General features: G+C 41.1%; 1 protein-coding gene across 3 annotated transcripts in view; it reads right to left on the minus strand.

Annotated features, from left to right (window-relative positions):
• Positions 1 to 24,008, minus strand: part of MAST4 (microtubule associated serine/threonine kinase family member 4) — a 783,557-nt gene that overhangs the window by 652,598 nt on the left and 106,951 nt on the right. The gene's annotated exons all lie outside the window — the stretch shown is intronic.

The raw sequence follows: 24,008 nt of genomic DNA on the forward strand, positions 1-24,008 counted from the left end.
ATGAGAAGTTAAATGTAGTATCACATAGAAGAGGCTTTAGTGAGATGAAGTAGGAATGCTTGTACAAGAACATCACTGCAGGATTAGATCCCATGCCATTCAGTGGAGAAGCCAGCATGGTACCATGGAATGAAAGCTGGATTTGGAATCAGAAGAACAGGGCTCGAATTGAAAATCTGTCCTCTAACACATGTGTGACCTTGGGCAGGTTGCTCAACTCTCTAGGGCCCAGTTTCCTCATCTGTAAAATAAAAGAGTTGGACTAAATGAACTCTAAGGGCCTTTCTAGCACTAAATCCATGAACCTTTGATCCTTTCCGTTAAGACCCAATCCCTCCAGTCATTTTGACTTGGAAAGAACCATGGCTAGATTGACTCATCCAAGGTCACGGAGCAAATGCAGAGCAGAATTGGGACAAAACTTCATGTCTTCTGACCCCTGGTTGTCTTGTCCCTAGATTCTTTCCATTATATCACCCTGAGTAATGATTAATGCACTAGGAAGAATTTTAAACTACTCTCAAAAGCTTTACACATCATGCAAATATAATAAAGTTTTTCATTACAGCAACAGGAAATTCTGGGCCAGACCATATAAATATGCAGACAAGTTTACCAACAATAGGATTTTGGCCTGGAACTCAACCAAATTAGCTCAAAGTGCCTACAAATTATCACAACTCCCTTGTAATAAAGTAAGGTATATTATGGAATGACATAAAATGGCATGACATAGAATATTATAATGCTAATCATTGTAAATTTCAGTGATTACTCAGAAAATAGGAATCTATTTAAATCAGCCATGTGAGGCAAGCCATTCATCAACCTCTAGAGCAGCCCAATGGCACAGTGTAGAAGTGACTCACATAAATTGGGAGTTGGGGGAGCTTAGAATTAAAAATGACCTTGGTGAGCTGTAATTCAAAAAGATGTCGACAAGCTTGAGAAATACTAAGGAGTTGGGATGGGAAGAATGGAAAGTTTAATAATGTCAGCATAGCAATAGTCTACTTAGCAAGTAAAACAAAACATCAAGGATAAAAAAGTCAATCAAGGGAGGTAGGGAAAGTTCAGCTGAAGAGGAGGTGGACAGCAAATTAGAGTTTTGTTGTTGTTCAATTGTTTTCAGTCATGTCTGACCCTTCATGATCCCACTTGCAGTTTTCTTTTCTTTTTTTTTCCTTAATAGTATTTTATTGTTTCCAATTATATGTAAAGAATTTTCAACATTCATTTTTTATAAGAGTTTGAGTTCCAATTTTTTCTCCCTTCCCCTTCCCCCACTTTCCACCCCAAGACTGAAAGCAATCTGATATAGGTTATACATGTACAATCATGTAAAACATATTTTTTGGAGTTTCTTGGCAAAGATACTTGGCAAAGAGGTTATCTGGCATGGCAAATGGTGGTTTGCCATTTCCTTCTCCAGCTCATTTTACAGACGAGGAAACTGAGGCAAACAGGGTTAAGTGACTTGCCCAGGGTCCCACAGTTAGGAAGTGTCTGAGGACAGATTTGAACTCAGGAAGAGGATTCTTCCTGACTGCAGGCCTGGTGCTCTACTTCGCCACCTAGTTGCCCAAGTTAAAATAGACCACAACTAACTGAATTAGCAATAGAATGCTTTGCAGAAGACAGCTAACACAAACTAGTGGACATTAGCAGAAGACCTATCAAGAATTCTAGGAACTGGTACTGGTTTGAGGCAGAATATTAGTTTATCTCTGGTCTTTTTTTTTTTTAAACACTAGGAGATGTTTCAGAGGAAACCTAAAATAAAATGTTAAAGATTTCAGGTTTAGCCTAAAGATTAAAATACTACTTTAATGGTCTTCAAGGTCACAAAGAAGTATTTGAGGATGAAAAGTATCCAGTTGTCTTTATGGAGTAAAGAAGAGGGAAAATGGCCTTAAATGGAATCATGAGAGATTCATGTTAAATAGAGCAGTAATTTTCTTACTATAGTTTTATTTTTGAAATGGTTACAAAGGAAAATTGAGGCTTTTCCTTTACTAAAGGGTTGTTGTTGTTGTTTTATCAGTCTGACTAACACAATATCAAACTGAGACCAAAGGAAGAGGCTAAACAATTTTAAGTATGAATAAGACCAAGGACAAGACTTCAGGTAGGTCTGATTTGCTGAATAAAGGGACGATATTAAGTTTGAAATCTAGGTTTCTCCCCTAAGAAGAAGTTGGCAGAGAGGCTATTCCTTCCAAGACCACCATCCTCTACAGCATCACCATGCCTTCTGTGACCCCACCCTTTTATAAGGCCCCAAATGCCACACAGGCTAAAGGTAGGAAATGGAAAGGCACTCATCGAGTCCAGATCTCTTAGAACCCCAAACACTGACAATCCTGGCCTTCAGGATCAGCCCCAAGCTAGACTCCTTAGATGCCATTAGAATGCAGACTCCTTGAAGGCAGGGACTGTGTTTCCCCCTTTCTTTGTATTCCTGACACACAGTAAACACTTCATGAATACTTGTTGACTCATTCACTCATTGTTTATTCCTGAGTTCAACCCCTAGTATGAGCAGTAAGATTTAGAAACTCTTTATCTACATTACGTCATTTGATCGTTCCCACAGTCCTGGGACTTTGGGGCCCCAGAAACTCTGGGCTTAAACTCATGGATGTAGCCAATGAGCGCCTATCTGCTCAGTGGTACTGCCATGGTTATAAGAAGGCTAACATCACAGACTGTTTCTTTAGTCAATGTTGCTCATTCTGGTGTTCTCTCAGAAATGCAACCGTGAGATTTCTAGAAGCAATAAATCACTTTCATATATAATTAAGGGGTGGGTAGGGAGAAAAGTACTTTTACAAATGGAGAGTGAAACACAAACATTAGTGTGTTGGATTTTTTGTTTGTTTTGAAGGTCAGCTTAAGTCAACAGTAAAACTATGACTAGATTCTAGGCATACCGTAAAACTTGGTGCTTAACCTATTAGCTTTTTACAAAAGGTGAATGAATTAGAATCTAGTACACAGCAGCAAAGATAACAAATCACAATTATATAGCTGTGCAAGATTTGCAAAGCATCTTACCTACATTATCTCATTTGATCCTCACAGCAAACAACTCATCAAGGTAGGCAGTGCAATTACTGTTATTTTAGAGATGAGGGAATTGAGACTTTGAGATTAACCCACTTGCTGGTTATCGCACAAGGAACTTCTGAGGAGAGATTCAAACCTGAGTCTCTGTCCTCCCAGTCCGAGGCTCCAGCCACTATTCTACACTTCCTCTGAGTGAATGTTACTTAATGCACATTTGTGAAAGATCTATGATTTGTCATCCTGACAAACTCCCAGACCTTTACATCCATCTATGACTTAGCACATAAATCCTAGGGAGTTAATTCACAGTGGTGTCAAACTCAAATACAAACGTAAATCACTAAAACTTACATGAGGATCCCTGCCAGCTGCATATCGACTTAGAAAACCACATATCAACTTTATTTGTGTTCCATTATATTTTTATTTTTTTGATGAATATTTCCCAATTACATTTTAATCTGGCCTGGATAGCACTCAGGAGGGTTGTAAGCATGCTGCTTACAGGGCGATGTGTTTGACACCTCTGCTTTAAGGCATAGAAGTCATGTGACTTACCTAGGGTCACATAACTAGTATCAGAAGTAGGATTTGAACCCAGGATTTCCTGACTCCAAAGTGAACACTCCATTCATTCTACACTGCCTCTAATACTCAATAAATGTTCAAATGAAAATAAATGGTACCTTCAGGAGTCATTCATCTCATAATGCAGACTCTAAGAAGGTTTTGCCAAAACCATGCAAGTACTTTAATCTGAGACAGTCTTTAAGATTTCATGGAATAAGAGATTTAGCACCTTGAACAGCTGATAGAGCATCTCACAAATCCATACTCTGCAGAACTTTTTCATAGGGTTAGAAAGGTCGGATGTTCCTTCCACTTTATCCAGCCCTTACTGCAATTACATTAAACATATCACATCCTGAGCAATTTAATCAATACACATTTATTAAGTGTCTATTATGTGCCAGGCACTGTTCTAAGTGCTAAGGATACAAGAAGAGGCAAAAGACAGTCCCTTCCCCAAAAGAGCTTACAATTTAATGGGGCAGACAACATGAAAACAAATACATATGAAGCAAGCTATATACAGGATATATAGGAAATAATTAACAGAGGGGAAGATAATAGAATTAAGAGAAGTTGGGGAAGGCTTCCTTTAAAAAGTGGGATTTTAGTTGTGACTGAAAGGAAGCCAGGGAGGTCAGTAGTCAGAGAGAAGGAGGCAAAGCATTGCAGCCAAAGAAAAGAAGTGTCCTGTTCATAGAACAGCCAGGAAGCCAGTGTCAACTGGTTTGAAAACTGCATGTTGCAGAGTAAGATGTAAGAAGACTGGAAAGGTAGGAGGGGGCTAGGTTATGAAGGGCTTTGAATGCCAAAGAGAACATTCTATATTTCACCATGGAGGTAATAGGGAGCTATAGTAGTTTACTGAGTAAAGGAGTGACAGGAACAGATCTGTGCTTTAGGAAAAGCACTTTAGTGACTGGATGGAGGATGGATTGTACTGGGGAGAAACCTGAGTAAGGCAGACCCACCAGCAAGCTATTGCAATAATCAAGGCACAAAGTGATGAGGGCTTGCCCCAGAGTGGTAGCAGTGTCAGAGAAGAGAAGGGGATGTTATTAAAAGATGCTTCAGAGGTGAAATTGACAGGCCTTGGCAACAGATTGGCTATGGAGGATGATGAAAGATAATGAAGAATCCAGGCTGACTCCTGGGTTATGGGACTATGAGGATGGTGTTACCCTCTATAGTAATGGGAAAGATAGGAAGTGGAGAAGGTTTAAAGGGGAAAATAATGAGTTCCATTTTGGACATACTGAGTTGAAGTTGTCTACTGGATATCCAGTTCAAGATGTGTAATAGGCAGTTGAAGATATGGGGGGGGGGGCATCAGAGAGCTTGGGGTAGGATAGGTAGATGTGAGAATCATTAGCACAGAGATGGTAATTAAATTCACAGGAGCTGATATGATCACCAAATGAAACAGTATAGAGGGAGAAGAGAAGAGGGCCCAGGATAGAACCCTGAGGACTACCTAAAGTTTAGAGGTCTTCATCTGGATGAGGATCCAACAAAGGAGACAGAGAAGGAGCAGTCAGATAGGTAGGAGGAGAATCAGCAGAGATAGGTGTCCCAAAACTTAGAGAGAAGAGAGTATCAAGGAGAGAGGGATCAATAGTGTCAGAGGCTCCACAGGTCAAGAAGGATGAGTACTGAGGCCATTGGATTGGCAATGGTTAGTAACTCTTAGAGAGCTGTTTTGGTGGAATGATAAGATCAGAAACCAGGTTGTAAGGGATTAAGAAGAGAGTGGGAAGAGAGAAAGTGGAGGCATCTATTGTAGATAGCCTTTTTGAAGTTTTACCTGCAAAGGGCAGAAGACTTACAGGGTGATGGTTAAGGAGAATGCAACGATCACATGAGGGCCTCCCTGCTCCAGGATGAGGGAGACATAAGCATGTTTGTAGGCAGTAGGAAATGAGCCAGAAGACAGAGAGAGATCGAAAATAAGCGAGTGGGGATGACAAAGGGGGAAACCTGTTGGAGGGGACAGGATGGAATGGGATCACTTTAACAAGTAGAGGGGTTAGGCTTGGTAAGGAGTAAAACCACTACATCATGTGAAATGGGTGAAGGAGGAGAGGCAGAAGGAAGAGAGGGGAAGAGGGAGCTCATGGTGAAAAGCCTCCATTTCTTCTACAAAATACGAGACAGTGTTCTCAGTTGAGAAAGTGGAGGGAAGGGGAGTTATGGAGGTTTGAGGAGGGATGAGAAGATATGGAAGAACCACAGTGGAGAAAGAGATAGTGAGTTGACAATGGAGGTATAGTAAGGTTGCCTAACAGCAGTGAGGGCCCAGTTGAGGTTGTGTATCATAAATTTGTAGTGGACCCAGTCCAAACAGCTGTGTGATTTTTCTCCACTTTCATTCAGTAGCATATGTAGGAGCAAAGGAGGATGATGGTGGGAGTGATCCAAGGCTGAGATGATATCATAAAGGGGCTAGGGATACAAGAGGAGGCCACTGGAGAGTTGAATTGGTTCACTAAGGGGTCAAAATAAGAAGAGTAGCTAGTGCAGGGGAGGTGGCTTGGGACAGAACTAGGGGGTCTAGAGATTGGAGGTCACATTGTGGACCAAACGGTTTTATAAGGAAAGGCAGAGGGAGAGGTGAAAAGCCAATAGATCTGTGGTCGGATAAGGAGATTTTGGAATTCTTGAACATAGAGGTGGTACATTAGTGGGTGATAGCAACATCGATGGTATGAGTATCTTTGCGTATAAGGGAGTAGCTCAAGGGAAGTGAGTACGTTGAAGAGCGAAGTAGTTAGGGTATTTGAGGCAAAATCAGTATGTACGTTGAAGTCCCCTACTATGAGGGCAGGAATTCAACTGGTTCAACTGCTACAAATTTCTAAAATTTTTATGAATGAGCCATATAGATTCATAAAAAAGAGCCATGGGTTACTTAAATTCATTTCTTTTCAACATTTTAAGCAACATTTTGCCTGTCTTCTTGGGATATTCTTAACACTTCAATGTCTTTGGGGGCACAAGGCAAAGAACTAAATGTTCAACTTACAAATTCTGAGATTCTCAATGTACTTTTGCATTTTATCACATGCTAAGATGCTGACATGTACTGGTGGTCTAAAATAAGTAATTTCTTAATTAGGATCATTGATGTGGATTCTTGGAACTCTAATTCCCCCCACACTTTACAAATGAGGAAACTGAGGCCCAGAAATCTCTCTGTGTCATGCTGCTATCTTGGACAAGGGTCCCCAAGGAAGCTCATCAATACATTTTGTTGAAGCTAAATCAAACCCTTACAATAAATATCTATTAAATCAATATATTGTCTTGATTTTCCCCCAGGTGTTTAGTTCACACTAAACCCTATATCAATTTCCCATTAGGTTTCAAGTCCTACCCAAGCAGGGAATTAATCAGTGCCAAATTTCACATAGGCTTGTGACCAAACGCCAAAAGGTTACCTGGGTCATCTAAAGGATGATCTCCACTGCTAATTCAAAATCTAATTGCTACAGATTTCCAAAATCTTTATGAATGAGCTATACAGATTCATAAAAAAAGAGCCATGGGCTACTTAAATTCATTACTTTTCAACATTTTATGCAACATTTTGCCTGTCTCCTTGGGATATTTTTAGCACTTCAAGCAAGAGAAAGACTTAAAGCTGCTGCCTCTGTAGCAGACATTTATTTATACCCATGATTTCTGCATTTTACAGGAACCCCATGTTTTAGCAGTTGGCATAAAATAGGAGAAGTCTGCCATTTACCACCAATCCAGGGCATTTCCAACATGTTAGCCTGGTGCTTTACACATTATAGGTGTTCAGTAAATAATGTGCTAAATAGAATCCTGGGGTGGGGGGAGAAACACTATATCTGTATGCAGCCCCTTACCAAACTGTAGGCTTCTTTAACAGGATCTAAACCCTTCTGACTTTATCTCCCTCAGTACCTTACATGCAATAGGTGCTTAGAAAATTTCTGATAAATGATTCAGTGTAGTGGTAATGTAAGCTTTAGTCACAGGTTTGATATGAAGTTATCTCGTGACTCTGGATAAGTCATTTCCTTTCTTCCTGGGAGCTTCCTCTGTAAAAGGGGGCTTGGACAAGATGGTCTCTAAGGTCTTTTCCAGCACCGTGAAGCCTTCAGGCATCATCCAACACACTTCACCTGCTCAGTCAGGCTCTGCCTGTTTATCGTTTGGTTTCGCTGAAGGGTACATACAAATCTTTACAGAAAATGGGGAAGTCCCTGGTCTATGCGTTCAAGGGACATTAGTCACCAAAGACAGTACCACTTCCTAGAGCAGTGTGTAACAGCTGCTATTTCTGACTTAGATAACGACTTCTCTGCTAAACCCTTTATTACAGATTAGCCAACAACCAAACTCATTTATTGGCAGTAAGATGCATATGACTGGCATTCTAGAAAGGAGAGTTAATGATTGAAAATATCACATTCAATAATATATTTGCTTAGGAACAATAGTCTAGAAATCTAAACCTCTCATTTCTGTACTGCCAGATGCATCTTTCCCCCTCATTGAGCAGTATGCCCATACACATGAAAAACACAGTCAAGTATTAGAGGTCTGAATTATGAGGCAGCTTTCATATTATTATGGTGACATAACACCATCAATGCACAAAGCATTTATTAAGTGCCTACTATGTGCCAGGCACTGTGCTAAGTCCTGAGGGTATAAAGACAAAGAATGAAACAATCCCTACTACTCTTAAGGTGCTTACATTTGACTGGGCAGAGCACATCAAATTAATCTAATTCAAAAAGTCATCATATTAGAAAAACTATGTAAATATTTGAATTTCTTTTTCCTTTGACCACTTCTAAAAAAAAAACTGTGGTCATTTACTAGTGTATCCAATGTCATACAACACCACAGGCCTGCTTTTCTAGTCCATTTACATACAATAGCACTGGAGGGATATCAAGATCTAGCCAATATATTTAAGAACTTTCCAACAGACCTTGAGGAAGGAAAAGATAGAAAGGAGGGCAGGGAGTAGAGGACACAAATACAGACAGACAGATAATGAGAGAGACAGAGACAGAGAAGAGACATACAGAGACTCAGACAAGAGACATACAGAGATAGAGGCAGAGAGAGAGATTTTAATGACATAAGGTCAAAGCGTTGGGTAGTATGAACAAAGGGCAGCCTGTCCAACAACCAGAGGAGACAGAAAAACAATCTGGCCCTGGGCTACCAGCAACCCTGTAGAATACCCTGCTGCCACAGAATTCCTTAGAAAGCCCAAGGTCATAAGCAAAAGAAATAAAAGGAAAGATTTTCATCTGAGCCATCATTCCACTAGGGCACACACACACATATGTAATATTTTAGCAGACAAAAGCCAAGGGCAAAAGGGTGATAGAGAAGAGGGGCTGCACTTTGGTGGGCTCTCCTCAGTTCTTCTAACCTCGGCACCCGTGTTACCAATTGTTAATTTCGCCCACCACCACCATGGGAAGTAGGTCCAACAAAGAACAATGACAAAGTTTATTTGATCATCATTTAAGGGTTCCAGAGTGAGGAGAAACGGAAAGGAAGGAGATGACTCAAGAGGAGAAAGAGTAAAGAGGCACAGCTAGAGATTTCCTGAAAGAGTTCCAGGAGAAGTAATCACCAGTTTAGAAGAGTGTGCCCCTAGGGTAGAAATTCCTCCTAGGTATGGTTCCTGATATGGGGTATCAAGTAGTCTGTCAGCCAAAAGGATATGGAGGAGATGGCCCTTGTGACTTCAGAGGCCTGCTGCTATGATAAATAAGATAAGAGATGTAAAATGCTTTTCAAACCTGCAATACATTGTATATAGGTCCACAACTCTCACCAGCATCAGCACCTACCATTACTGTCCTTCTGGTGATGAACCTTTCAGTAGCCAGGTCCTCAGTTGGCCAATCCTGACAGTAAACTTTTGTACAACAATACATGTTTCATTATGTCATGTTTTCTTAGATAGGAAAAAAAAAGGGTGGGGAGGGGGAAAAATTCCCTTTAAACGTTTGTAATTGTATAGGTACAGGCAGATGTCCCTAAATGCTACTTAACAACACAAATACAATAATGTGAGGTAGACCAATGTTACTGAAGGCAGTTAGGTTTATGAGGAAATTACCAGGCAAAATGGAACCAGGTGCTCCCTGGCATGACCTGCCCCAGTACAGAAACTGCATGGAGTCAGTGGGGCAGGAGAAGCCAGGGTTTTGGCCTTGGTGGTCATTGGTGGGACAGAGAAAGAAAGCCACCCTATTCAAAGTTAAGCTAAGAGTTATTCAAGGGTAAATGGATTAATGTTGTTGGTATGAGGTTTGAGCAACTTTAGGGTGGAGTCTGGTTAGAAAAACATTATCTGAACACCCAATTTGAAGGGAGCTCATATCAAGACTTTGATACCTGGGGGCAAGAAAATCTTGTGGATTCTTCTCCCTTATTTTCCTTCCATTTTCCCTCTGAAATATATAAAACATATAAACATAAAAATCTATAAAAACATAAAACACTTAACATATAAGCATAAAACACATAAAACACTGAAACATGTGAAACATAGGGACAGGTCATCCAGATTTGTTATCTGATTGAGTAACGAAGCAAAATTCCTATTACTTGTTTGCCCCTATGCCCTTCCCAAGTTCATGAGACAAAGGTAGGGAGAGATAGAGTTGTTGCTCTTGTTTTAACTTGGGGGTAAATCTCTCATACCTCTAGTTCACAATGTATACTTTCATCACTTGCGCTTGGACCTTTAATTCCTCTTGGATGGAGAACGGTGGAAACTCCCTCCACTGATACAGTTGTGTAACTAACCTCTATCTTGAAGTCTTAGAGAATTGTCTAAGGTCCCTAGGAAATGAGGTGAATTGCCAACCATTACATAAAGAGTTTTATTAGAACCAGAACTTAAACCCAGGTCTTCCTGACTCTCTCCTCCATGCCTCACTGCTTCTCAGAATGAAAACACCCTCAATTACCAGTAGATCCAACCATCAATCACAAAATAGAAAAGTCCTAGGAAGGTGCCAGAGGTGCATCGAGGTTAAATGACTTGCCCAGGATCACACAGCTCCTGTAAGTCAGAGATAAGATTTGAACTCAAGGTTACACAATACCACCTCTGTATAACAGATATGCAAACATGTTTATTTGTCCTCTCTCCTAAGGGGAGGAAAGGAAGGGAACAAGCATTTATTAAGTGCCTGATCTGTGCTAAGCACTTTACAAATACCTCATTTGATCCTCACTTACTCTGGGAGATAGGTGCTATCATTACCCCCATTTTACAGTTAAGAAACTGAGGCAGACAGAGGCCAAGTGACTTGGCCAAAGCTGGTTAGTGTCAGAGGTCAGATTTGAACTTGGGTCCTCCTGACTCCAGACTAATTGCTCTATCCACTGTGCCACCTAGCTGCCTCTATCCTAAAGGACATAGCCCCTAGTTCCTTCTTGTTTCTCATAGTACCCAGTACAGACCACTGCATAATATGGTTGGCCTGAACACTGTCAGTCGCCTACGTGTAACACCAACTACATCTACCAGACTCCTTCCTCTCTTCTCTTCCCTCCTGTCCCATCTCAACCCACAAACAAGAAACGAGATCCATCCACTAAGGACAAGGTGCAAGTAAGACACCCCAAATCCTATCTGCTTATGACCAGCAAATGCACTCATTCACTGTGACCAACTGGAGAGCAAACCAGCTGGCAACTAGCCTCTTAGGCAAATATTCAGGCCCAGCTGGTCGTTAGAGACATATCTATATTAATAATACTCAAACTACTTTTGGAGCAATTCATGCGATCAGTTCCCAAATACATTTAATAGAACCTGCTGCAGCTTTGGATGAAATTTCTACTTAATTGGTAACTGTGTGTGAATTATTAACTAGTGCTCTTTGAGAATAGAGCATAAAAGAGGGAAAAAAAACCCTCTAGTGTGGCTCAAAGATAAGAAACTACTACTTTCCCCCTACAGTTTCATAGTTTGTAGAAAAGTCCTCTCTGTTTGCAACCCTCACCTCCCCCTGCTTTGGCCTTATTATTATTATCGGCCTCCCAGACATCCTGGCTGGAGAGCAGTACAATAAGAATGGCAGTTAGATCTCTACCCTATTTTGATGGGGAAAATGTTGAGAAAGACACTTCGGAGCTGGCCCCCGCTATGGCTTTCACACGAAGTTTGGAACAGAGCTCAATGACCTTCCTTCTACTTCAAGCCACCCTGCTGTGTCTTTTAAAGCAAGCTGCCACGTTAGTATTAGAAGCAGCAAAACTCTCTCTCTGAAATTCTCCCAAGAGATCATAGTGAGGAAAATAAGTCATGCTTTAATTGCAGGCAATAAGAGACATGTGTTTTAATTTGATGATGGGAGTCCTGATGCAGACTTAGCTGGGTTCATTCTCTGTTCACAATAAGTATGGTTTATCCCGGCTGGGGGTCAGGACAACCTGAATTCAAGCCTTTGTGCTGTAGGTTACCCTGTTAGTCACCTGATTGCTCACTTTATAATGAGCTGCCCCAGGAAACAGGGGACCTGCTGCTGGGGGTTTGTGCACTAGGATGCAGGGGTTCTTAACCTGGAGTCTGTGGATAGATTTCAAGAGATCTGTGAACGTGGATGAGAAAATAAAAATCCATATTTTTTTCAACATAATTCATTTCTTTTGTAATGCTATATATTTTATTTATGCATTTAAAAGCAATATTCTGGGGAATCTATAGGCTTCAGACTACCAAAGGGGTCTGTGATAACCAAAGGTTAACCCCAATTCTAGAAAAATCCAAAATGCCAACCTCTTGAGGATTCTCAAACACCTCCCTGAACACTGTGTCTGAGCTCTAAGGAGAAGGGCATCTGCAAAAGGAAGCCAGATGCTCCCTGGGAAGCATAACCTGCCCCAGTGTGTAAACTGCATGGAGCCAGTGGGGCAGGAGCAGCCAGGGTTGCTGGGAATATCAGTTAACCTCTCTCAGGCTCACGATCCTCATCTTTAAAATGGAGATAAAACCAGCAGCTACCACCCAGGATTGTAGTGGAGATCAAATGATATATTTACTCTTACTCCCCCATACCATTCAATCCAGCCAAACTGGCCTTCTCCCTGTTCCTCACCCACAACAATCCATCTCCCATCTCTAGGCCCTTGCATTAACCCTCACCATGCCTGGAATACCCTCCCTCCTTATGTCCACCTCAGGGTCCCTTTCTTTCATTAAGATGTAGCCCAAGCACCATCATGAAATCTTTCTTGATTCTCTCCCAAATTATCTTGTATTTAATTATTCTGTGGACGTGTTTATATTTATTCTCTTTATATATTTTTACATATACTTAGTGTCTCTTCCATTAAAATGTAAGTTCCTTGAGGGCAGGGCTTACTTCATTTTTCTTTGTACTTGTATTCCCAGTGCCTAGCCCAACACCTGGCTGACCTCCCTAGTTTCCTTTGTCGATGTTGTTTGTCCCTTGCTCTTGAAGAGGACGGATGACTTTGAGTGTGATGTCTTAACTTGCCACTGCTAGCTTCCTTTAAGTCTAACTAAAAATCACACCTTATATAGAAAGTCCTCCTTAATCATCCTCCCCTCCTTGATTCCAGTGCTTTCTCTCTTTCAATTATTTCCTATTTATCCAGTATATAGCTTGCTTTGTATATAATGGTTAGCACATTGTTTCCCCATTAGATTATAAGTTCCTTGAGGGCAGTGACTATCTTTTACCTCTTTTTGTATCCCCAGAATTTAGTAAAGTACTCCACACATAGTAGGTGCTTAATAAATGATGATTGATTGACATAGTACTTAATAAATGCTTATTGATTGATCATCCACATTCCTGGTGGGAAGCAGATAGTCTTAAGTTTCTGCCCTCAGAAAACTATGGAATACCCAACAAGGCAGGAAGGACACTATCCCCTATATACAGATGTTTGTTGATTGACTGATAAGCTGAAAATGAATGAAAAGAGGAACGAGGAGCAGTCAAGGCCCAGGATTCTATGTCTTCTATCTGGTCCCTGGTGCTGGAGTCAACTATAGGAAGGCATGTATTGATCAGGCAGATGTGAAGGTAATCTATAAACACAATTCTTTCAACTCTTTTCAAAGTTTTATGTTTTTCTCTGTGGTAAGCTGAGGATATAGAAATCTAAGTTCTGGGTAAAATGTTCTATAATACATTACTTCTGGGAGGTTTATTATACCTACTACATTCAAGGCCAAAGTAACGGGGGAAAAAATTAACCATGGCATTAACAATTTGTCAAGAAATAACAAAGTAGGAATCAAGCTCAGAGATCAATGTAGTACAATTCCCTTGACTTTTGAGGAAACTGAGGCCCTGAGATGAGTAACTTGCCCAAGATCATGTTTAATGAATGGTGGAATTGGGACTTGAATCCAGGTTTCCTAAAAGCTTTTTCCAATGTTTTTTCCCACCATATCTTGCCAACTTCTCAGCTAAGCAACAAAATCACACTGAGAAAATATGTTTCGTTTGAATCCTATGACAGCCGAGTGGCTAATGTTAACATTGGCTGACGAAACACATAACTTTTGACTTCCCACACACATTACTATCAATATTTGCTACAGTTTAGTCTACAGATATGCACATCAAACTTTTCTAATGGTGAATGTGATCCAATTCTCTATTGTTGTTCAGTCATTTCAGTCATGTCAGACTTTGTGACCCCACTTGGGGTTTTCTTGGCAAAGATACCAAAGTGGTTTGCCATTTCTTTCTCTAGCTTATTTTACAGATGAAGAAACTAAAGCAAACAATGTGAAGTGACTTGCCCAGGGTCACACAACTAGTAAGTATCTGAGGTCAGATTTTAACTCAGGAAGAGAAGTATTCCTGACTCCAGGCCCATAACTCTATCCACTGCACCACTTAGCTGTCCCAGAAATGCACATCATACTTTTCTAATTGGTAAAGGGGATCTAATCTCCTATATATTAAAATTAATAAAATCTGCATACTCAAAATATCAAAGTCCTAAGCCCACCAAAAATCAAATCAAAATATTTTCTTAACTTCCATATGCAATTCTGGGGATTATTTTTTCCCTCCCTTGTTTTGAATAAACTATTCTTAATACTACCATTGCTTAAGTTACTGAATCGATTTTCATTTTTCAGCTTATCTTTTGATGTAACTCCTTCTTTTTTTTAGCACTTGCAAGATCTTTTTTATATCTTAAAAGCCTTAAAACAATGTTTTTAAAATTCACACTATATTTTAGGAATTCACATGGAAATAGATTTTAAAAGAATTTGGTGATAACCCACATAATTTTGGAGTATTACATCATGGAGTCAATCAACAAGCACCTTACTATGTGCCCCGCAGCGGATACACAAGGTCAAAGAAATAAATAATTCCTGCTCTCAAGGAGCTTATATTCAAATACAAGAGACAGCATGCGCATACATATAGAACAGATAAGAGGTAGTTAAGGAAAGAGGGCATTAGAAGTTAGGGGATCAGGAAAGACATTACATACAATGTGGCACTTGGAGAGTCATCTTGAAGGATGTGAGGAATTCTATGAGGCAGAGGTGGTGAGGGAGTGCATTCCAGACATGAGGGACCTACAGGTGCAAAGGTCTGGGGATGGAAGATGAAGCATCACATTCGAGGAAGAGAGAGAAGGCTGGACCACAGAGGGTTCACAAACCAGAGTAGCATATCATGAGTCTGGAAAGATAGGTTTAGGGTCAAATTGTGAAGGGTCTTAAAAGCCAGAGAAATTTATATTTAATTCTAGAGATAATAGGAAGCCATTGGAATTGATTAAGGGAGTTACATGGTCAGATTTACACTTCAGGAAAACCTTTGGCAACTGTGTGAATAATGATGCCTTGGAGTAGGGGAAGAGTGGAGGCAAGGATACCAACTAGAAGGCTGTTGGAATAGTCTAGGTAAGAGGTGCTGGGAACACAAACACAAGAGATACTGTGGAGGAAGAAAACAAGATTCAGAATCCTGGTTGAATATGTACGATGAGACAAAAGCAGAGGTCCTAGGTCCAAATCCTGGCTTGCCTAAGAATGTGTAGTTTAGGGCAAGTTACCATAAACAAAGAGGGTTGGAATAGAGGATCCCCTTGCAGTGCAATAGATAGAGCATGGGGCTTGGAATCAGGAAGACTCATCTTCCTAAGTTCAAATCTGGCCTCCAACAATTATTAGTTGGATGACCATGGGCAAGTCACTTTACCCTGTTGGCCTCAGTTTCCTCATCTGTCAAATAAGCTAGAGAAGGAAACGGCAAACCATTTCAGTATCTCTGCCAAGAAAACCCCAAATGGGGTCACAGAGTCAGACACAACTGAAATGACTCAATAACAGTAGGATCCCTTCCAATTCTATGTCTATGACACCACAGTTAACAAATTGTAAGACCTCAATATCCATTTCTTTAAATTGCTTTAGGAAAATGTGGTCATGCCATTTGGACTCAAGGAAAGTAGTCTATGATTATGGAACAGAGCAAAGCTAACTGGCCCCTATGATATATCCCTGACTCTGGTTTTGTGCCAATGACCATGCTCTGATAGCTGGTCACTGATGATGCACACATTTAAAATCTTTGAAGACTAATTTAGGTTTCTTCCACCTCTGGAGGTGACCATTCTGCAATGACTACTGACCTCCTTTAAGTCCTCACCAAAACCCCATCTTTTACCAGAAGCCTCCCTGAACCCATTTAAATTCTGCTGCCTTTCCTCTGTTAATTATTTCTTGACTTATCCTGTATATAGTTTGCTTTGTATATATTTGTTTACATGTTTTCTCCCTCTATTAGACTGCAAGCTCCTTGAGGACAGGGGCTATCTTAAGTGCCTAGAATGTAGTTGTTGTTGTTGTTCAATTGTTTCAGTCATGTGCAATTCTTCATGACCCCATTTGGGGTTTTCTTGGCAAAGATACTAGAGTAAATTGTCATTTCCTTCTCCAGCTTGTTTTATTGATAAGGAGACTGAGGCAAACAGGGTTAAATGACTTTCCCAGACTCACATTGCTAGTAGTAAGTTTCTGAGCCTGGATTTGAACTCAGGAAGATAAGTCTTTCTAACTCCAGGCCCAGCACTCCACCCACTGTGCCACCTAGCTGCCCATAGAACTTAGTAGGTACTTAATAAATGATGATTAATTGAATAATGCTTTCTCTGAGAAGCTTTTGTGGCCTCACTGGAACATGCTGCATTCTTATTTTTTGTTGCAGAGATGGGCGTTGACAGCTCACAGAATGCATGCGTGGGGAAAAAAATAAAATAAAATCTCTGACTTCAGTAAAAATAACCATACAAGCAGGCCTCTCCAAAAGCAGAGCAGTAGTTCTATGTTCTCTGTGTTTGTTCAGTAAATAAAGCCTCAGAATTAGTAGGGGATTTAAAGTAGCTGGAGGGGAAAGGCCTGGCCCTAAAACAAGATCCGTGGTTCTCTCTAACTCTCCATAAGAGGTTGAATTGACATTCTCATTCCTTCTTTAATTATTAAGGGAAGGGGGGAGCTCGCTGCAGGCATCGAGGAGACTGTCAATGAGCTCATGAGCTCTACCCAGGAGGACAAAAGGAGACTGCAATAGAAAATGACAACACCAAACACAGGTTCAGAGACTACTGCTTCCCTTGTCCCCCAGTTATTTTTCACTAAGACAACTGAATTAAACAGAATGCATGCCAGTGAGTCTCCTAAATGCCAGAAGTGGACTGGACTGCTCCCTGTCAGGGTAAAATGCCTTTTAAGCTTTCCAGTTTTAAAGGGAACTAGGAATTAATGTCAAAAATAATACCAGAAGCTGCCCAGGTGTTTTACACAGTGAAACATACCCTTTTAACACCTTGACCTAAACTTACATGCACTATTTAGATTTATACCAAACAATGGCCCATATTGACTCAAAAAGTGAAAAGGCTGAAAAAATGCTTTGTTTTTAATCCCATGAGGTCAAAGAACAGGGAAAGCTTAGAAGAAGCTCCCCCCGGCTCTTAGGACTTGCTTCCCCTGATGAAATAAGGCTACTCCTTGCCCCCAAATATACACTGACTGACACTGGACAGAACATCAAGTGACCATGTTAAAAACATAAAGTGACCACAATTAGAAAAACCGTGAAGTTTTTTCCACATCTAGGGGATGCCCATGTTTCTACAAAGACGGGACATACCAAAATGGAGATTTATCCACTAAGAAATTTATTTAGAACAAAATAAATACTGGAAGGGTTTGCCATTTCCTTCTCCAGCTCATTTTACAGATGAGGCTGAGGCAAACAGGGTTAAATGATTTGCGCAGGGTCACACAGTTGGTAAGTTTCTGAGGCCAAAATGAATGATTTTATTAGATAACCATGGAAAATAAGGTGCCTAAACTTAAGAAGTTGCTTTATTTGGATTCTAGAGTCCTCAAGATGGACTTCAGCTTATGTTTCACTAAATATGTTTTCATAAAGAAGTTGAAAAACCTCAGATAATTAGACTGTTAAGAAGCCATTAGATTGTAAGCTCCTTGAGGGCAGAGACTGTCTTTTGTATTCGCAGTATTTAGCACAGTGCCTGACACATAGTAGGCATTTCATAAATGTTGGTTGATTGATTCAGATCAATGTTTCCAAAACTCTGTTCCACGGAACCCTGATATTCCCCACCTAGAATGGTGCAATGGAAAGAGCAATGACTGTGGAATCAGAAGACCTGGGTTTAAATCCCACCTCTAACATTACCTGTGGGACCTTAGACAAGTCACTTAACTTCCTGGTCTTGCGTTTCCTCACCTATAAAGTAAGGGTGGGAATGAAGGTCCCTTCTAGGGCTACACCTATGAGGCAAGGGCCATCTCCAGTTGTCCTGATCTATATCTGGCCCAGACGGCTCCAGAGGAGTAAGTGAGGCTGGTGACATTGCACAGCCCTTCCTCACTTAAATCCAATTCACTTGCAAGTCACGGCATCACCTCCCTGATGTCATGGTCCTCTTCAAGAACTAAGGACAAAGAACATCAGCAATCAATGAGCCAATCAACTCGGACGATCAAATGAAACGATAAATGTAAAGCACTTTGTAAACCTTAAACATGTTAGCCATTATTCTTATTCTGTGAGAAAATTTCTACGCTGAATAATTTTTTCCTTACAAAATGTTAAATGTAAAATTACATATATGTATATATGTGTGTATAACAATGAGAAGTACAGAAAGCTTGAACCTGCGAGCTTGAAGCGCACACACAGGCCAGGACAGAACTGCTTTGCCCAGGGACGAGGGGAGATTCGGTGTGAGGGGCTCCTGAGGGGGGCCGTACAATGGGGCCACCGAAAGTCAGGTGTCAGAACCCCCTGGACCTGGTTGTCAGGGTTGGTGGAAGGAGCTGAAAAGGAAAACAGAAGAAGTGGGGGGTGAGGGCCAGGCACAGATGCAGAGGGAGGGCAGAGCATCCTTAGAGCTCATGGCTTCCTTTCCCCAAAGCAGCTGCCGCCCCTTGGCACTACTGCTTCTGCCATTCTTGGCAGTCCCTTTGCCAAGAGAGACAATCCTATCTTTACCGTGAAATCTGCCTTCCCTCAAATTATCTCAGGCCTTTTCCCTCTGTAGCATCTACCTCAAAGGACTGCTGTGATGATCAAATGAGATAATATTTGTAAAAAGCTCTTAACACAGTACCTGACACAGAGTAGACACTACCTAAAATGCTTATTCCCTCCCTTATTCTCTTGCCTTCTTTTTCCCACTCAATCTTCCCTTCTTGCCTGCCATCCATTTCTTCTGCCTGCATTTTCCAGCCTATAATTATAGACTAATTAACAAGGAGTCTCCCTCTCACACTGAGCACATCTGTCAAGGGCAATCCACTGCACACAGCACAGGCTTATGTGACAGAGGATTCTCCTTCCCTTTCAAGTGAGCTTTCGAAGGAAGGAAGGAGGGAGGAAGTAGGGAGGGAGGGAAGGAAGGAAGGAAGGAGGGAAGGAGGGAGAGAGGGAAAGAAAGAGAAAGAAGAGATAAAGAAAAACTTGGTCAAGAATACTCTATTTCTTTAAACAACTAAGGGCAAACCGATAAGGACAACATAATCTCCCTTTACCAGGACCAGAATTTAGGTATTCTGTTAGACTAATTCAACCACCACTGTGCTATGGCTAAATTAGTTTAGGAAACACTAACTTAGAAGATTAATAGATGTTCAAAAGCTATTTGGCCATATACTATTTTATAAGAGGCAGCTGTAGCATAGCAGAGAAAATGCTGTCTTCAGAGCTAGGAAGACAAGGGTTTAAAACCTGCCTCTGACACATACTGGCTGTGTGACCCTATGCAAGTCCCCTAACCTCTCAATGCTTTATGAAACTCTCTAAGACTATTTTAAATTTGAGAAAGATGCTGACCCGCATCGATAGGGAGGATTGTAAGTCCCTTGAGGCCAGGGACTGTCTTTTGCCTCTCGGTGTATTACCAGTGCCTGGCACTTAGTAGGCATTTAATAAATGTAATTGATTGATTGACCAGGGAGTTTCCTATACTAATAAAAGCACAAGTCCAGGCCCTATGTCATAAATCTTAATGTCTTGAATATCATCCAAATATAAGTGACACCTTCAAAGCTAAAATCAAATAGAAGTTTTACTCCTAAAAGATCTCTTTAAAAGGGGAAAAACCCCTATAACACTGAAAAATAATACTGATTGTAGACCACACAGGTTTTAAATCATTCAGTTTGGGGGACAAATACAGTGTGTATGCCAAGGGGCTGAGCACAGATGGGCTGATGTAACATTAAACACTATCCTCCTTACTGTTCCTCACACCAGAGACTATATAGCTCTCCATCTCCCGACTTTTTGCTGGCTGTCTCCCACACCTGGAATTCTCTCCCTCCTCATGGTGGCCTCTTGGCTTTCCTGGCTTTAAGTTACACCCTCTTTTTTTTTTTTTGGCTAGGTAATGGGGTTAAGTGACTTGCCCAGGGTCACACAGCTAGTGAGTGTTATGTGCCTGAGGCTGAATTTGAACTCAGGTACTCCTGACTCCAGGGCCAGTGCTCTATCCACTGCATCACCTAGCTGCCCCAAGTTACACCTTCTTCAAGATCCTTTTCTGGTTCTTCTCTGAGTGTCTTCCCTCTGAGATTACCTCCTAATTATCCTGTATAGATCTTGTATCTACATGGTTGTTTGCATATTGTCTCCCCCAAAAGACTATGAGCTATTAAAAGGGCAGGCACCAAGTTTTTGCCTCTCTTTGTATCCTTCCCTTACTGAACACAATGCCAGTCACATAAGAAGCACTTAATAAATACTAATTAATGATGAAGACAAGTGTTGTATGATAGATAAGTATTCTTTCCAGGATTACTGTTGTTTTTCCTTTCTTTTCAAGAGGACCAGTGACATCATGGGTGATGTCTTGACTTGTGTGTGAATTGGATTTAAATGAGACAGAGTTGCACAAAGTCATCAGCCTTACCCTCTTCCACAGTCACTGAAGTCCAGTGGCAAGACAAAAGTCAGGAGGACAGGATGACGTTAGTGTCTTCGATGTCTGACCAAGCTGTAAGTGCTCCACAGCACCTGCTTCATCCGCCTTCAATATGTTCTCATCTGCCTTTTTCAGGACTGCTCATCTACCTTTGATGTCTTCCTTTCACGCAACTCTCACCTGTGCCTCCAAGAAGCTGAAGACACACAACAGCTATATCCTGGTAAACAGTTTCAGCAGGCAGGCTAAACCAGATTGAGGATAACCAATGAGTCCAGGATTACCTGGCCAGGATAGGGCTATGCTATAGTCTGGCTATAGTCCATTGGAGAGGGGTTGGATATGAAGGGAGGGTTGGGTGATTAAGATACACAGACATCTATATCACAAGGAAGAATAGGATAAGTAGAAAAAAAGCCAAGTATAGTAGAAAGGGCTCTGGATTTACATCAGAGGACATGGGTCTGAATCTTTTATTTGCTGTTTACTTCCTGTGTGACCCCTGGCAAGTGGCAGCATTCTGCAAAAAAGGAAGGGTAGAAGGGCACAGGACTGGGCAATCTCTCAGGGCCCTTCCTGTTCTGCATCTTACAGTAAGGGGATTCAACAGGGCCAGAAAGTAAAGGGAGAATTTTTTATAAGGCCACCCACAATGCCTTATATCTATTGGAGATAGCTCATATAACATAAGGATAGCCGCATAACAGGATATCCCCTCTTGCTGGTCAAAAGGTTGTGTTTGTTAAGGGAAAAGTGGAAGGAGACATAATTCATAGTAACAGAACTGGAAAGCACCTTGGCAGCCAACTAGTCCAAGACTCTCATGCCCAAAGTTATTCTAACAGCAACAGAGACAGGATTTGAATTCGGCTTTTACAACTCCAAAGTCAGCACTATGCTTCCACAGTAAAAATGATAACTCTTGTATTTAGCATGTATTACAGATATCAGCACAATATTGTGAAATGTTTTCATTATTTTTGTGTTTCTATTAGTATTTTGTTCCTTTTGAGTTTCCACAATTGTATGCTACAATGAATCTTAGGATTAGAGTGTTTTGTTTTGTTTTTTTTTTTGCCCAGGATAGTTCTCCAGCAATTAAAGGATTCTTATGTAAGGATCTTATCATGTCAAGCAGTCTAGGAATAAGACTCACAAGCAGATTTCTCTGTGTAATTAAAAAAAAAAGAAACTAAAGGCACATGAAATGAATTTTAAAATTCATCCCTTTCCAAAAAAGGGGGGGAGGGCTTCATGATCACTGCCATTGCACAGGAGCTACCAGGCTCTTTAGCAATGGTGAAACCAAGTCACAGGCCTGGCCCCTGCACAATTAGTTATCCTGCATCATGACCTGAAACAGAAACATGAAAAAGATAATTCCCTCTACCCATCCAAGAAGGAATGAGCCCCCCATACCAAGGACCATCCCAAGTACTGGGGACACAAATACATAAAATGATACAATCCTTGCTCTCAAGGAGCTCACATTAATTAGGGGAGATAAGACATAAGAATTCAACAGTACGGAGGATGTAAAAGCCCAGATGCAGGATCTGGGTATAGAATGATGCCCATGGGTCCTGAGGATGGACCATCAGGTCAAATGTCACCAGAAGGTGAAGAGGGAGGGCAGATGGATTGGAGGATGTTAGAGCACAAAAGCAGGGCAACTGGTTAGCCCTGGTGGTCCTCCCTCTCACCTGAAGGACTAGGACCAAGGCTCATCCAAGCAACCAGAGCATTCATGAAATTCTGGGCTTCCTAAACACCAAAGATAGAACCAGCAAAATCTCAAGCACCATCTTTGGGGTGACCACTGGGGCATGAGAACATTAAAGGTATTTTGTATTATCCTTTCAGGGGCCTGCCATATTTACCAAGCACATCATTTCTGTGGGAAGACCGTTATATCATAGGATCATGGATTTCCTGCTAAAAGCAACTTTTAAAGGTGAGGTCATAGAGTCACACAGAGGTGGAGGGGATCTACAAGTCCAACCCCCTTGTTTTACAGATGAGGAAACTGAACTTCAAAGAAATTGTGTGTTGCCCCGAGAGCATGTAGGTTCTAGAAGCAGGAACTGAACCCAGGTCTCTTGAATTCTACTCCAAAACCCCAGTAACTATGCCAAAAACAGAAAGTTGTAGTCTTTAGAATGACAGACCTTCTTATTCTTTCTTCCCTTGCATTATCCTCAGCACCTGACTACTAACCTCACTTTTTCTAGTTTCGCCACCATGCTGGAAAGCTAGAGTTAGAAAAGATCACTGAGTCAATAACCAGGGGCACCCAGACAGCTCTTCCATCCTCTGCCACCATAACCACGATAAACCACGTAGTGGTCTGTCAAGTGCTTTCCTCAATGGACAGACTGGATCAAGGAAGCAGCTTTTCTGCTGCTAACAAACCCAACAAGATGTGGCTTAAAGGTTGAAATACCACAGATATGATTTTGCTTCCACCCCTTCAAAGTTTTGAAGTGTCGGCTAAAGAAATCTTAGAAAAAGAGGATATGTTTGTCATATGTTAATAAATGCTTATCAACTTGAAAAAACATTTTCCTCCCAACAACCCTCTGAGGTAAGTAGTTTGAGTATCATCCCCATTTTACAGATGGGGGAACTGAGGCTAAGAGAGGTCCCAGGACTTACCCAAAAATCTCATCTTCTTAATATCAAACTGCATTTCTGTCAGTCTCACAGTTTCCCCCTTGCTCAATTTGTCACAAACCTAATGGGAATAGGAACAGTACATGCTACTGAACTGGGAGGATAGATGACTTCTCAAGTGCTTTCAAGGTTTAAGGTTGCTGTTGTTCAGTCATGTCTGACTCTTTGTGACCCCATTTGGGGTTTTCTTGGCAAAGATATTACAGTGGTTT

The sequence above is a fragment of the Vombatus ursinus genome, unplaced genomic scaffold, assembly GCF_900497805.2.
Source record: "Vombatus ursinus unplaced genomic scaffold, bare-nosed wombat genome assembly UNPS02014772.1, whole genome shotgun sequence".
NCBI classification, from domain to species: Eukaryota; Metazoa; Chordata; class Mammalia; order Diprotodontia; family Vombatidae; genus Vombatus; species Vombatus ursinus.